Source organism: Peromyscus eremicus, chromosome 18, assembly GCF_949786415.1.
Source record: "Peromyscus eremicus chromosome 18, PerEre_H2_v1, whole genome shotgun sequence".
NCBI lineage: Eukaryota > Metazoa > Chordata > Mammalia > Rodentia > Cricetidae > Peromyscus > Peromyscus eremicus.
Genome location: NC_081434.1, coordinates 31,005,491 through 31,024,223, shown reverse-complemented (window position 1 = coordinate 31,024,223; position 18,733 = coordinate 31,005,491). Strand labels below are relative to the sequence as shown.

At 44.2% G+C, this 18,733-nt stretch overlaps 1 long non-coding RNA gene across 1 annotated transcript; it reads right to left on the bottom strand.

The window, feature by feature from the left end:
* Positions 1-588: 588 nt before the first annotated feature.
* Positions 589-7,820, bottom strand: LOC131895122 (uncharacterized). Its single transcript, XR_009375107.1, has 3 exons — positions 7,712-7,820; positions 5,091-5,272; positions 589-749 (listed from the first exon to the last, which is right to left on the bottom strand). It is a non-coding gene; the product is annotated as an uncharacterized LOC131895122 (long non-coding RNA).
* Positions 7,821-18,733: the final 10,913 nt, after the last annotated feature.

Here is an 18,733-nt window from a genome sequence, read left to right as displayed (position 1 = left end):
CAGCTCTGAACCATAGACCAAATGTTAATAGAAGCAGATAGCCTGTGGGTTGGGGCATCTGCACCCACCCTTTGGTAAGCAGAAGAACATAACAGCTCCGGATCCTGACTCTGTGTGCTCAAATGCCTCCCCTTACTTGGAGAAAATGCATCAGCTCTTCAGCCTCAGTGTCTTCCTCTACAAAGTAGGGTTCATGATGACCGCAGGGCCCAAATCATCTGAAAAGACTCTACAGGACTTGAGAGACGGCTACATGGGTTCGGGGCTTTCCGTGCAAGCATGACAGCTCGAGTTTGGATCCCCAGAAACCATGCAAAAATGGTGGACATCTGTTACTCCAGTGGAGGGGGTGGGATGTAGAGACAGGCAGGTCCCTGGGCTCAGTGGCCAGCCGTGCCAGCTGAATTGGCGAGTCTCAAATTCAGTGAGAGGCCTTGTCTCGGAAAGTAAAATGGAACAGAATAGAGAAAGATACTCGATGTGACCTCTGGCCTTCACGTGTGTGCATACACATGTGCACATAAACGCATACACCACCATTCTAGCTATTTTTCCTGTCTCTGTGGTAAAACGCCGAACAAAATCCACTTGAGAAGGAAAGGATTTATTTGGTTTACACTGTGGTCATTGATGGAAGTCAGGGCAGGAACTTGAAAAAGAACTGTAGCAGACACCGTGGAAGAACACCACTTCCTGGCCTGCTCCATAGGCTCATGTTCAGCTAGGTTTTGTGGACAGCCCGGGACCACCTGTGTAGAGGTTAGTCTGACATTATGTTGATTTGACAATAAAAATTAAGCAAGATAACCATTAATGGTGTGTGTGTGGGTGGGGTGGGGTGGGAATACACAGCAAAGCATAATGCCATGTTTTGTCCAAAGCAGGTGTACATTTGCTCCTCTCTGTGTTTTCAGGCTGAGAAAGGGAGAAAGACACTTCCAGACCATCCCCTAGTAAATGTACAGAGTTTACAGAGTTGAAGTGCCCAGTGGTTGGGAGAATGAAGTGAATGGAAAAGACATGCAAAAAAAAATTTCCCCTCAAAATCAGAGTATATTCAGAACCTTACTTGAAAAGGGCTTATAAAGTCACAGTTGTCTAAGATGAAGCCATGGTAGAGAGGTGGGAGGCCTAACTTAGTGACTGGGATCCTCAGGACTGTCCCAGAGAGACACAGAGAGGAACGGATGAAGAAAAGACACTGGGGAATTCCGTGTGGCGATGGAGGCAAAGGTCGGGGGTGTGGTCCATGAATCAGAGACTACCAGGAATTAATGGGTCTCCAGAAGCAGGTGAGACACTTAGAAGGTCCTTCTGGGATTCTAAGAAGGAATCAGCCACTGACACCTGACTGGGACAGCGGACCTCCGGAGTGTGAAAGTCTGCTGCTGACGCCACCTCATCGGTGGTCACTTAACCAGAAGACATGAACATAGCATCTCTGAGGAATATGATCAATCCAGTTGCCAACTGATCCCCTGATGTGGATGTTGAAAGGCCTCTCCCACTTTCTTCTCTGGCAGATGGCCCAGCAGCGGAGAAATTAGCTCCAAATGTGAGATGCCACCAGGGTGGGTTTCCTGTCCTGCTGTGTTTTCCTAAATCGGCAGGGAAAGGGCCCACTAAACTGGTACAAGCACAAACCCCTTCAATGTAAAGACAACAGAACAGTTCTTAAATGAGACTCCGGCACTCTCTCATCCCTCACTGGCCGAATAACCCTGACATGAAGACCTGGCACATGATGAGTCTCTGTTCAGAATGGAGCGATAGACGGGGCCCCGATATCAGTGGTTCCCTTGGAGGTGATGTTAGATGGGACCCGAAAGACATGCAGGAAGCAAGGAAGGGAAAAGTTAGCGGATGGAATGGAAGGGGGTCTCACTTGTTGGTACAGTTTTAGCCTCCCCAGGCAGGCTCCTTGTGTCTACACAAGTCTCCGTGGCTGGGATCCACATTTATCTCACGAAAATATATTCAAGGAAAACGTACTCCCCACCCATGATTATTCTATATTCAGTAACTCTGGTTAAACATAGGCCTCCTGCCAAAAAGGCTTTTCAGTGTGTTTAAACAGAATAACAGGAGTGCCTAAAATTATTCTTCTCCCATTTCCAGCCTAGAGCATTCAGCTCTTCCTCCTACTGCATGGTGTAACGCAGAGCTGAGCATTTGGGAAGATGCTAACGGTCCTCTAAACATACTTCTTGGGTGCTGACCTGGGGTGAAAATTCTACTGCCCAACACTTGAGGGAGTTGTCAGATTCTTAGGAAATGCAAGCATGAGTCTCGATGTACCTGGTTTGAAGCTTGAAACTTTCTGAGTTCAAGGTCTTCAGGTTTATAAGGACCTTGAAGACACACCTGTCTGTAACATTAAAAAATGCCTCCCAGTTCTGGATAGGAAACTTAACAGGAGGCTTAAGGGCCATGTCATAGATTGGCTAACCCGTAGAGTGTTAAGATTTGTGTTCCCATGTACAGGACAGGATGAAGAAACACGTTCACATTGAGGAATGCCACTGTCTCTTCGTCGTTGATAGAAACTGTCTTCCTTTCTGTAAGAAGTTTCTCTTTCTCTGAATATTGACCTTCCCGGGATTGTAGTTTAATAGCTGAAGGCCACTTTATTCTCCAGCAAATGCAGCACATGCCTGGTAAAGCTTCAGCTCTGCTTCCCATCATCTCTAGTTCCTCGGAGCCGGGAAACTTTAATCCTGGGAGCTTCTGCTACTGTTGAAGTTTGTACCTTGGCCTCGGCCTTCCATGGCTAGTCCCACAGCACAGCGTTTCTGGTGTCCCCACCTTTTACAGTTTCCCCAGTCATCGTCCATAGAGTGGCTTGTCATGCAAAAAGATGAAGCTAGGACAAAACTCAAATATTCTGAGAGTTCCAGAGATAGGCTGATAATGCTGTATTTGGACATTCATTTAAAGACTCTGATGAATCTATAGGAAGAGATTTAAATATTATGCTCTCTTCATTTAGGGAGAATTTTTCAAGCAGCGGGACCTGACTGTAGACTCATGGAGGCCTCATTTTTTTCAATTTTCTGTGCTTTGGTTGTACGAATAACTGTGTCTTCAAAATACGTTGGGTAGTTACAGGCACTGGTTGCTCTTGTGGAGGACCTGGGTTCAATTCCCAGCACCCACAAGGAGGCTCATAAACATTTTTAACTCCAGCTGATCTGAGGCCCTCTTCTGAACGTAAACACCAGTCACGTACATGGTGCACATACATACATACCTACATACACACATACACAAAAGCAAAAAACTCATACACACAAAATAAGTCACTTTTAAAAGATAATAAAGAATAAAAGCAAACAAGGAAAAAGCAACCAGAAAGGATCATTCCGAGGAGGTCTTGTCTGGGGAAGGACATTTTAATACTCAAGGATAAATAAAAAAAACCCTGTTTAAATCCTGAGGGGAAGAATGTTCTATGGAGGCTTGCCTGTGGTATCATGTAGCACTGAAGAAAGAGGCATGTAACTATAATGGATGAGTTAGGAAGAGGATGAAGAGCAGGGGGAGCCTGGTGCTATGAGACTCTGTAAGACTGTGTGGATCTATCCCCCAAACTGATGTAAAGACACTGAAAAGTTAGTTATCACTGCCGTGGCATGGCCTGACCCATGTTTACATGGTTACTAAAGCTGAATGAGGGAGATGAATTGGAAGCAACAAGTGAAAACTTGTCCGCTATGGAAGCATTGCAGCACTCCAGGCCAAAGGTGATGTTGGCAGCAGAAGGATATGGAGACAGACAGACAGACACAGTGGAAACATTTTCAAGTTACACTAAAAAGATTAGCAGTGATTTCACCAAAGGATTAGGCAGAAGTGAGATGAGTAAATGCAGAAGCTGGACTTGGGTGATTTCTACCTGCCTGGCTCAGTAAACTGGGAAGTCCTGAGCAGACAGGCAATAAACATGCCAGAACTGACTTGATCTTTGTTCGCAATGAAATCCAAGTCTCCAAACTGATGACCAAGGGAAGAACAGAAGGGTGGGGAACAAATAAATTAATTCATGAAAAAAGAGTTTACATTCTCAACCTGTGGGTCACGACCCCTCGACGAACCTCTAACTCCAAAAAAAATTTACAATGTGATACATAACGGCAGCAAAATTATAGTTATGAAGTAGCAATAAGAATAATGTGATGGTTGGGGGTCACCACAACATGAAGAACTGTATTAAAGGGTCATAGCGTTAAGAAGGTTGAGAACCACTGCTCTAGAGGATGTTGAGAACCACTGGTTTACGGAATGTGTAATGGGAAGCAGCAGGTCAAGATTTCATTCAGAAGGAAGCAGGTTGTGAATGAAGGTGGAGGACTTTATGGTTTATTCTCCAGGCAGAGTACCAATAAGACTCCAAGGCGATCCCGGGCTGAGAACAGCAGAACCAAACAGTATGTGATGAATGAGGAATGGGCTGTATATGGAAAAGACATTTTTAAAGTGATCTTGTGATTTAAGAAGTGATTTCTCATCATCTCCTTGGCTGACTTTGAAGAAAGACTTTAAGAATAAAGAAAAGACCATAAACCACATTGTCTTAAATTACAGAACCAAGTGATGCTGTCTGGGTACATTGATTCAGCCATTATCAAGGGCATTTTGCTAGCATGCTGTTTTAACATTAGCATCAAAGACACCCAGACACATTTTCTTTTCCCAACAAAATTGCTTTAAAAAATTCCGAGACAAAATAATCCTTGTATAAATTTTAAATAGGAAGTACAAATCTTCCTGTGCTTCAGAGGTTAGATAAAAATAGACGAAGGTTGTGTATTTAAATAGTAACACAAGTAATTGCAGACACCCATACTTTCATTAGGACTTATAGTTTAATTTAGGATGTTTTTAGAAATGGGGATTTCAGACATCCATATTTATCACCAGTCTTTCTTTCCAGATTCAATTTATGGACCATTAAAAAATAAATCTGCTGCTTCCCCACGTAATTTTGAGTGATGCCTTCTAAATTCTCTCTAAATGAGCTTAAAAATAAAATGTACTTGTGTCTATGCTAAAAATGACATGCATGGGCTTAATCTTGCCTTTCCACTCACCAGCAGGATAGAGTCTCCAGAAAGTGATTGATGGATTGGCTTTGCTCCAGAAATGCACTCTTCTGTGGACATCTTGGCTCCATTCGATGAGAAGGGCGGTGTTCAGGAATTGTGCTGATTCTCTGCCCCTGACTGTGGCTCCCCCAATCCTTGCAGTCAAGTGTTATGTGAAATATCAGTAACTTTGTACAAAGAAACACATGCTTGTTAAGGGATGTTCCAGGTATTTGGGGTTGAGGGGAGATAATAACTTTTTTTTTTTTTTGATAATAACTTTTTTTTTTTTTTTTTTTTGGTTTTCCAAACAGGGTTTCTCTGTGTAGCTTTGCGTCTTTTCCTGGAACTCACTTGGTAGCCCAGGTTGGCCTCGAACTCACAGAGATCCGCCTGGTTCTGCCTCCCAAGTGCTGGGATTAAAGGCGTGCGCCACCACCGCCCGACTGATAATAACTTTTTAAAGGAAGAAGTTAAAACAGTACCAGGTAGCACCCGTCAACACCGACTTTCAGCCCAATGGGGCTTTTGAAGAGTCCATAAGATCAGACTGGCCTTTATCCCATGGTCAACTCTGAATCCAGCATCCTCATCAGAGGCACAGGCCGTGTGGGAACAGCTTGTACTGTGGGACACACAAGAGGCCACCCATCTTGCTCTGTGGCAAACGTTGTTCTGAAGATTAACTAAACATCTGCGTGCATGTCACTACTCACCTGCCCTCTCACGCCAGTCCAGGAATGGAAGGACCGAAGATCTAACATGCATTTCATGTGCCGACACCAGTAGGTATTCCTCTCTTTTGAAAGTTTTCTTTTCCCACTCCCACGACTTCCCCAGATAGAATCCGGCTCTTTCCTTTCAGCATCTTGCCACCTATACTTACTATTTTATTTTACTGCTCATAACACTGCATTGTGCCTAATTGCATCCAAGAGTCTCCCTTAGTCTGAGTTTTATATTTCTATGGTTTTGGTTGTGAAGGTCTACTATAGTCCAAAAATACAGAAAGGAAAAGTCCAGAGATATTAATGCAGATGTTTTAGATGGCAATCGTTCTAAGCAACATGAGAAAATCAAATCTTGCACCTTCTCCCTCTAACTTGCCTTGGGGTAGAGCCCTCTCTTTGTCTGGTGTAGCCACACCATATCTGCTATCTGCCTGTTTGTCACCGCTTGTCATCTCTGCCGCCAGATTAGCTGTATGGTGGCATCACAGCACTTGTGTTCAAGAAAACATTGTGTAGCCGGGCGTTGGTGGCACACGCCTTTAATCCCAGCACTCGGGAGGCAGAGCCAGGCGGATCTCTGTGAGTTCGAGGCCAGCCTGGGCTACCAAGTGAGTTCCAGGAAAAGGCACAAAGCTTCACAGAGAAACCCTGTCTCGAAAAACCAAAAAAAAAAAAAAAAAAAAAAAAAAAGAAAACATTGTGTGGTAGCCTAATGCCACACCACAATTCATCTTCAATAATGTGTTGACACTGTATCAACTCACATCATCACAAGGATAAGTTTAGCACAAGAAGGTATTTTTCAGAGAAAGACTGCATTCACATTATTCTCATATGCTGTCACAATATGTAATTATTATTATTATATACACATACATGCACATACATGCACACACATGCATGCACACATGCACACACACATATATAAATACACACACACACACACACACACACACACACACACACACACACACACATATATATATATATATATATATATATATATATATATATATATATATATATATATAACTATTTCAGACCTGAAATGTGCATCTTAAACATAGCCATGAGAGGAAAAAGTGTGTGTGTGTGTGGGGGGGGGGTGTATTATCTAATGGTCTGTCTTTCCTACTACTATTCTCTTTTGTTTGTTTAAGTCTTCACTGTATTTTGAGACAGGTTCTCACTATGCAGCTCAATGGCCTGGAACTTTGCTTTGTAGCACAGGCTGGCCTTTCACTAGAAATTCTCCTGCCTCGGTCTCCCAAGTGTTGGTGTTATAGGTGTGTGCCACCATGCCCAGTTCCTACTAATGTTCTTGAGAAACGGGACTGTGATTTATTTGTGAATTTACCTCCAAATTCATGCTACCAGTGCCCCTTCAGTCCACTCCAAAGGGGAGGATCAGGAAAGATTATGGGTTGTATTAAGCCCTAGTAAGACCTTTTCTTTGGATGTCCCCTGGCAGTGTGACATTTAAACATGTGATTCTTCACTGTTCCAGATCAGCAGGAGGGCAGTGGATTTCATGGTGCGACACAGAACACTCAACTCTGTCCCAACAGTAGGAAAAGAGCAGATGTGTAGCTCCTGAGACACTCCCCACTGGGCTCAGGGGTTTCTACATCAGCCTTGAGAGAGGGAGATGCTGTAGAAACGGCCAGGGCATCCACCTGGGACACTACTCAAGCTACTGTGGAAGTGACTGCTTATGACAGTTACTGCTCTTGGCCATGTCATCTGCAGCCAGAAAAGGAGAGGAACGTGTGCGTTTCGTTTATCTTCAAGTAATTCTCCCGAGCTCACCCACTAATAGTCATGAAATTTGAACAAAAAGCCCCCAAACCCAGAAGTAGATGCTTGATTTCAAAAGAGTAATCTTTGTCCATTTACCTCATTATCCTTGAATGTCCAGTCCTTGAAAACGAGTGGTTAAACCTTCCTTTGTAACTTCTCACATCCCCACCGCTGCTAACGTGATCTGTAACAACATTAGTATTGCAAGCTCTCTGGCCAGGAACAAAGTGTCCCTTGTAAATGGATTTTCTGATGTCATGGAGAATAATGCTCAGTAAACATTTGATGAATGCGTGAAAGAACACATGATTGGCACAGAAACCAGGTTATTTCCATTGTACTTAGTAGTCTTCATAATTATCTCACGTGCTGTGTGCTCGGTATCTGATTTTAGTAATTAATTCATCTTGGTTGGTTGCCTGCTTGCTTCCTACCCTTTCTTCCCTCCCTCCCTCCCTCCCTCCCTCCCTCCCTCCCTCCGTCCCTCCCTCCCTCCGTCCCTCCCTCCCTCCTCCCTTCTTCCCTCCCTCCCTCCCTCCCTCCCTCTCTCCCTCTCTCCCTCCTCCCTTCTTCCCTTCCTCCCTCCCTCCTCCTTCCTCTCTCCCTTCCTCCCTCCCTCCTCCTTCCTCCCTCCCTCCTCCTTCCTCCCTCCCTCCTCCTTCCTCCCTCCCTCTCTCCCTCCCTCCCTCCTCCCTTCTTCCCTTCCTCCCTCCCTCCTCCTTCCTCCCTCCCTTCATCCCTCCCTCCTCCTCCCTCCCTCCTTCCCTCCCTCCCTCCCTCCCTCCCTCCCTCCCTCCCTCCCAGGCTTCTTCCCTTTCTTCTCCTTTTGTTTCTTCCTTCCTTCCTTAATTCCTTTCTTCCCTCTCAATCACTAGATGATTCATAAACATTATCTTACACACATTGCACAATGATGAGGTGCAAGTATTATAATAATTAATTTTAAATTTGAGAAAATGAGACCCAGTGGCATTAAGTAACTTTCAGGATTCAAACCCAGGACTGAAAGACTATAAGATCCATGGTCAACCCATTTTGTTGGTTTGTGTCTGGCATTTAAAAGGTTATCATTAAAGAGAGAGATGCCTTTTCAGGGTTATTAAATGTTCATTTTAAAATTAAGGAAAACTGAGGAAAAAGAACTTTGACAAATATGATATAAATTAGGAAGGTGACATATTTTACAGCCCTAAGCAAAAGATAAAATAGAAAGAAATAGAAGTGAACAGTGATTGAATTATTAGCTTCTCCAGGAATCTTTGTGTCATAATTGATCTTGTGTCCCTAAAGTTATAGTATAACTATCTGAATGGGATCATTTGGGCATGAAATGAAGTTCTCTGAGGGACACCAATGTTCAGAGACACCAGTGATGGCCTCCAGGTACAGAGAAAAGGAAATACAGATCAGGGCCCCTGTGAAGGATGTCACTTGCAGAAAAGCCCAAGGTGCACTGTTTCTGGCTCCTGGCTCCTCTCCTTACCAATCAGTATACATCCTTATGAAGGTAAGAATGGCATGCCTGCATTTCTGTTAGAGATTTTTCAGTTGAGTGGAGGATTCATCATATTTCTAAATGCTGCTAAGGCAAAGTTCCAAATCCTTGTCTAACCCATCTTTGAAGTAATGTAGGATCTGTTTCTTTGACTCCTCCAGCCTTATCTCGGCCACTCAATCGGCTGTTGAGCCTCCTCTTAAAACTGCCCTTCTGTGTTTTCTTCCCCCTCCCCTTCCTCTATCTCTTCTCCTACCCTCCCTAATGTTTTCATCTCTTATCTTTCATGTCTTTTTTTCTTAGAGGTGCCCAGACAGCCAGGTATTTCTCTACACCGGGCTGAGCACTTCCTAGACTATGGCAGTGGCCAAGTTCAATCTCACGATACTGCAACACAGAAGTACAAGTACTCAGGCACTTAATCTTGAATCCTTCAGCTGTCTCTCCGGGTATCAGCACAGGCTAAGGAATTCAGGAGTCCTCTGCCACTGCCCGCCTATCCAATATGTTCTACTGCCGTCAGCCCAAGATAAGACACAGACGTTTTGCAGAAGCCACATGACTGTGATTCTGGTCCCTGTCAGCCAGTTCATGGAAGTCACAGCAACTGACCATAACCCCAAGAATGACATCTGTTTCCCAAATGTCTGAATTCAAGCCTACACCAACACCTGAAGGCACAGGCATTTCACAGAAGAGTGGATTTTGATCAGAAGCTGGCAAGGAAAAACATTTTTTCAGAGGTATTCCATCTGAAAATAGCAAGCAGAATTTTTTTTTTTTTTAAGATCAGAGGCTGATTTCAAAGGAGAGACCTCCCTGAATATCTCCATATTCTGATTTCTGACATATATATATATATATATATATATATATATATATATATATATGACTGCAGATGCTAAAGTTTCATATACAAAAGTGTTACATGGAGAATGGCAAGATGGTTCAGTGGGTAAGGGTCCTTGCTGCCAAAGCTGATCAATCCCAGGAACCCACATAATGGGAGGTGAGAACTCACATCTATAAGTTGTCCTCTATTCTCCTTACATGCGGGATGGTACACATCCACACATACATACACACACAAATAAGTAAATAAATAAATACATATACAAACAAACAAATAAATAAATATACATTTTTAAAAATTCTCTGTGAAACACGGGATTTGGAACCAAGAAAACACCTTCCCAGCTGTGACCTTGGGAAAGACACTTAACCTCCTAAATTTCAGTGTTCTCATCTACAAAATGGAGCCACTGTGTTAACAAAACCTCTGTGTGTCATGTTCCATGTGTGAGGTGTCAGGGAAGGTTGAGGAGCCACTATTTGTCAAATTCAAGCTGTTTGAATTCTTTCCTCTGTTGTCTCGGGGACAGGAAAGCTTTTCTATTAGAGAGGGTTTAAATTCATGCCTGGAAAGTTCAGCCACACCATAGCTATAAAAGCTGAGAGCGCCATGGAGAGCAAGCCAGCAAGTAACATTCTTCCATGGTCTCTGCTCCAGTTCCTGCATCTGCTTGGGTCCCTGCTTTGACTCTCCCATGTGTAAGCCAAATAAACCCTTTCCTACCCAAGCTGCTGGTTATCATGATCTTTATTACAGGATTAGAAAGCAAACTATGACATCTGTCAAGCCAAGATCTTTCTGGGAGTGACAGGAGCTGGCAATGTTATTCCACACCCCAACTGCTTTGAGAAACCCAGGACATGTGCTCTCCCTGTAATATCCATATATCCATTGTGGTCTTGAGGCCCTGTCTTCAAAGCCATGTTTCTAGACAATGAGTCACGATGTAGACTGGCCGACGTGCAAGGTTGACTGCGTAGATGCTGCTCATTGAGTGGTGCCTCCTCATCCCAACCCAGCTCTCTCCCCTGGCCCCTAAGAGAGTTTTCTTTTCTTAGACCAAGGTGGATTCTACCAACACACATATTTGGGTTTGAAATGTGAGCTTGGCGATTGTGAGCTGTGGGATCTGGGCCTGACTTAAGCATCTCCCACTCTCTGATTTCTCAACTGGGAGGTGGGGGTCACAAGAGTACCCCGTCTTTTCAAACCATTGTGTTACTGGATGAAATGAACCCACATGGGCAAAGTGACCGACAGACCGACAAGTCCTGGGACAGCCTGTGTCCAGAACGTTTGCTTTGACAACTAGTTAATATTCGCTGCCATAGAAGCAACTGAAATGACTCAGTTCCTGGCACTTTACTCCCAAAGGCCAGCAAACACCTCCAATATCCCTCTGCCCTCCCAATATAACCGACTCCCTTCCCCACTTGACTCAGATTCTCACAGCCCTGCTTTAGCGCTTGTGGTCCATGACGGTCCCTGTTTTTCTTACTGTTCTTTCTCCTTTGTGTGAGCAGGTGTCTAGCATTGCCTGGTACATTGTACATACTGGATAAATATTTGTTTAATTTGGATCAGTAAGTAGTTTGACAAGGGCCACCCAAGTTCATTTCAACTTGATAAGTGGATGCATTATTTTTTATCTTATCTTTGGAATGACTACTGTTTGATCTTTTCCAAGGGGCAGTGAACACTATAAGTTTGAGGTCCAGAGAACAGAGACCCACAGACTAGCCATAATGTAAAGAACAAAAGCCATTAAGGATTTTAGAAAGAGAAGCATGTAGCTCCAATAAACCTATTTCCCCAAGCAAAATTTTAAATTTTCATTAACCATTTTTGCAAGAGAACCAGTGATAAAACACTTGCCAGCCTGTCATCTTTCTTATCTTTTGTTATTTCCTCACAGTGAGAACCCAGTGCTGAAAGGGAAGGGGGGACGATATGATTATTTTATATATGTGTGTGTTGAGATCTTTATATTTACATATATTATATATTTATATATATTGGATAACTATATATTGGATAATTATATATGTTATATGTTTATATGTATAAAAGGGCTCAAGGCTAGAGAGATGGTTTAGCAGTTAAGAGCAGTAGCTGCTCTCCCAGAGAACTTGGGTTTGATTCCCTGAACCCACATGATGGCTCACAACCAACTACAACTCCAGTCCCAGGGGATCTCACCCTCTTCTGACCGGTCATGTACCAGGCACACACAGACATACCTGAAGATGAGACTCCCCCACACATAAAATAAATAAGTAAAACTTAAAAACAGCCAAGCAAACAAAGGACCCAGTGCTGGGTCTAGGGCAGGTAGTTAGTAGGTTACTAAAAGAGCAGTAGTTTCTGAGATATGATATGTTGATCCTGAATTCAAAATGGGGCTGGAGATGGGATGGTGAGGAACAGCAAGGGTGAGGAGAGAAGAGGAGCCATAGGAAGGAGCTTGGCAAGAGGGAATCCATCTAGTTCAACCAATAGCAACTTAAGGGTAGATTTTATTTTAGAAGTCCCGGCGGAAGCTTGAAGACACTTAGAGAGGTTGGTCTCCATAGCCAGTGACGGTCCCTGTCATCATCACTCATTAAGAAAACTAAACACACAGGGAGACACCATTTCCCTTCCCTTAAGCAGCTAAAATCAAAATATTGGTGGGATTGGGGGTATAGCTCCTTGGTAGAGCACTTGTTTAACACGACTGAGGCCCCGAATTTGATTCCTAAGACGCTAAAAACAAAATGCGCTGTCGGTACCACTACATCAAACATGGGAAGAATGTGACTCAGTTTTAACTATCAACAGTCGCTGGTGTATATGTAAAATGAAGCACGCTTTCTAGAGAGATCTCTGTACATTTCTTACAGAGTTAGAGAGCGTCTATAGCATTGGTTCTCAACCTGTGGGTCGTGACCCCCATGTGGGGTATCGAATGACCTTTCCACCAAGGTCACCTAAGGCCATCAGAAAAAAACAGATATTTGCATTACGATTCAAAACAGTAGCAAAATTACAGTTATGAAGTAGCAAGAAAAAGAATTTTATGGTTGGGGTCACCACAACATGGGGAACTATGTTAAAGGGTCACAGCATCAGGAAGGTTGAGAACCACTCAACTATGGTGTCACCAGCATTTCTGGTCTTAGCACATAGGAGGAATGAAAGCTTACGGCCACAGAGAAACTCTGACAAGTGTAACATCATCATCCAAATCAGCAGAAAGAAACTAGAAAGGACCCAAACACCCACGAACAGGAATATTCACATAAACAAACTGTGGTACATTTGCCATAAAAGTATGATTCAGTAGTAAGGTAAAATGAAATAAACGAAGCCCACTGTGGTGAAGCACGCCTTTAATCTCAGTACTCGGGAGGAGAGGCCGGCAGACCTCTGTGGGCTCAGCCTGGTCCACAATGGTGAGTTCCAGGTCAGCAGTGCTACCTCAAAGAAGGTGGCGGGGGAAACGGAGAGATAAGTGAATGATGTGAATGAACGGTGTTTCAAATCTAAACAAAAGTGGTGGTGCATGGGCCAGAAAACAGGGCATGATGTGAGATTCCACCGTGGGGGGGTTGCCGCTCACACTCAGTGGTGCTCCCCTCTCCATCCGAGCCTTTCTGGAAATGCCCTCACGGACACACCCAGAGGAACACTTTAGAGAGGATTCTAAATCTAGGCCAGTTGACAAAAGTAACCATCTCATTTGGTACCCTGCGGAAAACCGTGGTGATATTTTATTTGTGCACCCTAATAAATTTGCCTGAGGATCAGAGGACAGAGCCAGCCACTAGATTAGACACAGATTAGACAGGCAGTAGTGGCACACACCTTTAATCCCAGCACTTGCGACCTCATGCCTTTGCTCGGGAAGCACACACACCTTTAATCCCAGGAAGTAATATGGAGGGCACAGAAAGGTATATAAGGCATGAGGAAACAAGAACTCGCTCTCTTTAGGCTGAGGACTTCATCGAGGTAAGAACTAGTGACTGGCTGCTCTGCTTCTCTGATTTTTCAGCTTTCACCCTGACATCTGGCTCTGGCATTTTTGTTAAAAGACCATCTAAGATTCGAACCACAGAAAACAATTTGCTGCCATGCTCAGTCTCAACCACGGAGAAGGACTGTGCATCCATCACAAAAAGGGTAAACCAGGTTCCTCGAGAACTGCTCAGGTCCTCACTCTTTACTACATTTTCTCACACTGGATTTGTTAAACCTATAATCTATTTTATTTATTTATTTTTTTGAACTTTGGTGTTTTCAATGATGTTCTAGGTGTAGAGGGAAATATTTATAAATTTGGCTTGTGCTTGAACCATGACAGTTTACAAAAGCTTAAATACAAAACTTACTACAAAAAGGTAACTCTTCCCTACTGGAAGTCTGGAATGTGTCCCCATTTCAGTTTATATGGAGACTGAATTAGTTCTTGTTCTTCTGGCCCATACTACTAACGAGGACGATAGTTAGTAGGGACCCGTGGTGAAGTCACAGGACACCTTGAAGAACACACAGAAACAAATACTCTGAGTTTTACTCTCTGGGGGTTTGCACCAACCATCGGGGTCCTAAGGAGATCGTCAGGATGATTTGAATGTTTAAAGTAAGTAATTTGAAGTGACTCGTACCACCACAGCGTCGTTAAACAGTGATGTAGATTCATGGCTTGCTTTGCTCGGTGCCCTATGGTTTGATTTGTTATCCAGTCAGTAAATTGGAGTAAATGTCTGCTAAAGAAAAGAATAATCCTGTCTCTAAATAAGTGCATAAATAAATGTGTATTGCAGACAGCTCTACGCTTTGGCTCAGCAGCTGAACCCTGACCTGTGAACTTGATGGACAGGTCTCATCCCTGCCTTTCCCTGCTCAGGCTCTGGTAGACACTACTGATGCTCACCAGCTCCTCTCCCTCACCGATTCACTCACTTCCCAACTAAACCCTGCTGTAAGACCCCAGTGTTTTCCCTCTGAAAGCGGGGTTTTCACCGTCGATGGATGTCTGTTACACCGTGTAGTTCAGGTGATAGGATGTTTTGGTTTCTTCGAGGGCTTCCCATGCCCCAAGTCCTCCTGTCAGGTGCAGCTCTGATCGGGGAGAGGTATTACTGTCACAACCTCAAGGGCTTCGAGAGTTCTGTAGGTTAGAAGAAAGACCGTACGCATGACTTGGCCCTTAGAAACGCACCAGACCAAGCATCCCGGGATCACATGCATGGATCCATTCAGCGTGTGTTGTACTTCATGCATCCCCTCATGGAGGTCCTTGCTCTGGTGCTCAAACCCACTCAGGTTGTGACCCAGATCCGAAGTACAAGCCTTGAGCTTTGCCCACGGAAGGAGCCGTTCATGAGCCCCATCTGCCCGTCCTGACTGTGTTCTGACACCAAGTTGGGACCTTTTTCCTTGAGCTGTCGTGTAAGAGTCCTCGGGGAACGTAAACAACGACGTGACTCGCCCTGTTGTTTTTAGATGAAGTATGTATGATGCAACACGGTTGGTCCTTTACAGGGGTGACGAGATCCACACCGCCCTGTAAACTCCTCCAAGTTTTATAAAAGAGCATTCAGTGATGTCTGATGACATTTCAGAGGACACATGAGATCTAAGCTTTAGTTAATCGTCGCTTTACCACCTTTTCTTTGGGGGGGGGCACTTCTTAATTATAATCTTCACTTTCCTTTTATTTTGATAAAATACTTTGAATGCTGGAGAAGAAAAATAACACCGAAAACATGAAAAACCATGTTTTTATATTCCAGGATGGTTTCGTTGTGTCCTTTGGATTAAAATATAATCAAATTTAATATGCATTTCAGGCATAATGACATGTTAATTTTTAACACTTTAGAACATTATTATTAATAGTATCACATTATGTGACGTACTGAAATAAAGACAAAGTGAATTTCATGGAATAAATACACGACGCTCTGACTAATTAACTATTCAACTTTGGCATGAAATCCAGACATACACAGGTTCGTTAAATCCAGTCGTCTTTGATCTTTTATAAGTATTCGGCTTGCTTCAGGTATATTAACTTCGTGTTTGTGTGTGTGTGTGTGTGTGTGTGTGCGCGCGCGTGCCAGCGCGCGCGCGCGCGCGCGCGCTTGTTTGTGTGCAGACTTGCACACACGTTTGCATGTGTGTGTGGAAGTCAGAGATCAAACTCAGGTGCCTTCTCTCAGGAGCCACCCACCATGTTTTATGGAAACCAGGACTTTGCCTGAGCCCTGGGTTTCACCCATTAGGCTAACCCGGCTAGCCGGCCAGCTCCAGGAACCTGCTTCCCCAGCAAAGCATGTGACCCTGGCTCAGCTTCTGACAAAGATGCTGTGAGGATTGAACTCGGGTCCTTTCGCTTGCACAGCGAACACTTGGCCAACTGAGCGCTCCCCGGCCTTGACTTCTAATATGTAGACATAAGGTATGCCAGCCTCCAATTCAACTCCTGTCAAGGGCCCGACAGGGTGAGAAGGGACCCGCCTGTGTTTTATGGCCTTCTTACCCCACGTGAGTGAGAGAGCAGGAAAGGCAGTGACGCTAATATCAGGATCAACTAATCAATAAATCAGCCTCAGACACATGGTGGGTATCAGAGGGCCCTGTTTCTGCTGGATCACACTTTGTGCTCTAAATTCCAACTACAAACGCCATAAAATTAAGACAAACTTCACTTTTCAAATTTCAGTTGTTACAAGGTCAGGCAAGCGCGGCCTATGGAATCGCTGATTTCTAACTGGATCACATTCAGTCCGTTGGCCACCTGCTAACGGTAGCGTGTAATTCAATTCGATGGTGGTATACTTATAAAAGTCAGCATCCACATGTCTTGACATTTTTCAAGTCTGAGAATCCAGTCTAATGGGAGTAAATGGAGGTGCAGAGAGGCCCAGAGCTCCAGTGAAGGTAACTTGTCCAGAAACTCAGAGGGTCTCTCACATTGGGTTTTCCTTGACACCATTAATATCAGTAGGGTGCTATTCCAGGGACTCTGACTTCTGCACCATCAGGACCAACGCTGGCGGCCTTTCTAGAACAATCAGGTGGTCACCAGAGCAGAAAGCTGCTGAAAGAACAGCAATCAAGCCCCTCCCCCCACGCATGAGTGTACACACACACACACACACACACACACACACACCAACACACACACTAACTCTACCCCTCCCCCCAAATAGCACATTTCCACTTCTGGGTTTGGGACTCAGAAAGATCGATGCCAGCGTATTCTCACGTTGTCACTGTTTAATGTTCTATAGATCAATGAATAACAAAAGGCGGCCCACTCTTCCTGGAGAGTCGCTACTTTAGAAATTAGTAAGGATTAGTAAACCCTTGTTTAAACATCTCTGTGGAATCACTTTACCCAGTTTATGTGAAACAACGCGGTTATTGTTCGGCATCGGGGTCTAATTTCCCTGGGAATTACACTTCAGTACCTGGTACCACTGCTTTGTAGTTGGGTGTGTATTAAGTCTGACATCCATGTGTAACCCGCAGGGACAAATGGGTTCCTCTTGTAAGCCCTCCCTGCCACGGGCTCTATTTGTAATCAGACAATCAATATGGTTAGCATGTGCCAACTTCTCTGGAGGAGAATAAGTGGGCCTGTTTGAGTCCGCGACACTGGTGAGGGAGTGTGAAGAGGCTGTGTGAATGGGGCTCATTGTTTGCCTGTGTTTTAAACGTTCTCGTTTTTCACAACATTTTACGGAGAGCTCTTCAAAGGCCTTTATTGACGGAGATACTCATTAAATGTCAGTTTTAAAAGGAGTGTTGTGGATGTCGTGTCATACCATCTGCTTCGGCATAAAGCCTTTTTATTCTGGTGTTCTGAGGAGTGCTTCGCCATGCCAGCCCTCCCACCAAAGCCCGAGACGTAAGCCCTCCCTCTAGATGGACGCTCAGAAACACACGGGGCTGTTATTAGATCAAATGCCTTCGATGGCTGGACCCTTGGTTCCTGCTTGCCTTTCATTGTGATGAGTACCCTTATTTACTCATTCACAAACCATTAATTGAGCATCTGCCATATACTGTAGAGAAAAAAAGAAGAAAGATTTTTTTTTCCTAAAGGAGCTAATATCCTTGGGTTTTAATGCCAGAAAGAGACATGCAAATTAGCTAACAGCAACACACTGTGACAAGTGGGAGCTGGTGAAGTCAGGGAGTTCTAAGTGGCGATTCTCAGACTGTGACCCAGGACCCTAGCTGAGGGAGGAACAGCAAGTGTGGGCATGGATGAGAAACGAGACGAGGTAAGCCTGTGACAGCACACATGTTAATTAGCTCAACGGAGCCATTCCATGGTTTGTACATACAGCAAGACGTCATGTAACACATCACCACAAACAATTGTGATTGTTAACCATTTAGAAATTTACCAAGAAAAACAAGACAATGTATTAGTAATGACGATGCCAGCGAAATCCTCGGAAGGTGGGAAGGTGTCGTAATTAGGGTTTCTATTGCTGTGACAAATACTATGACTGAAAACCAAGTTGGGGAGGGAAGGATTTTTTTTGGCTTATATTCCCACATTGATGATAAATCATCGCAGGAAGCCAGGACAGGAACTCAAACAGGGCAGGAACCTGGAGGCAGGAGCTGATGCAGAGGCCATGGAGGGGAGCTGCTTACTGACTTGCTTCCCATGGTTTGCTCAGCCTGCTTTCTTATAGAACTCAGGACCAAGCAGCCCAGGGATGGCACCACCCATAATGGGCTGGGCCCTCCCTCATTGATT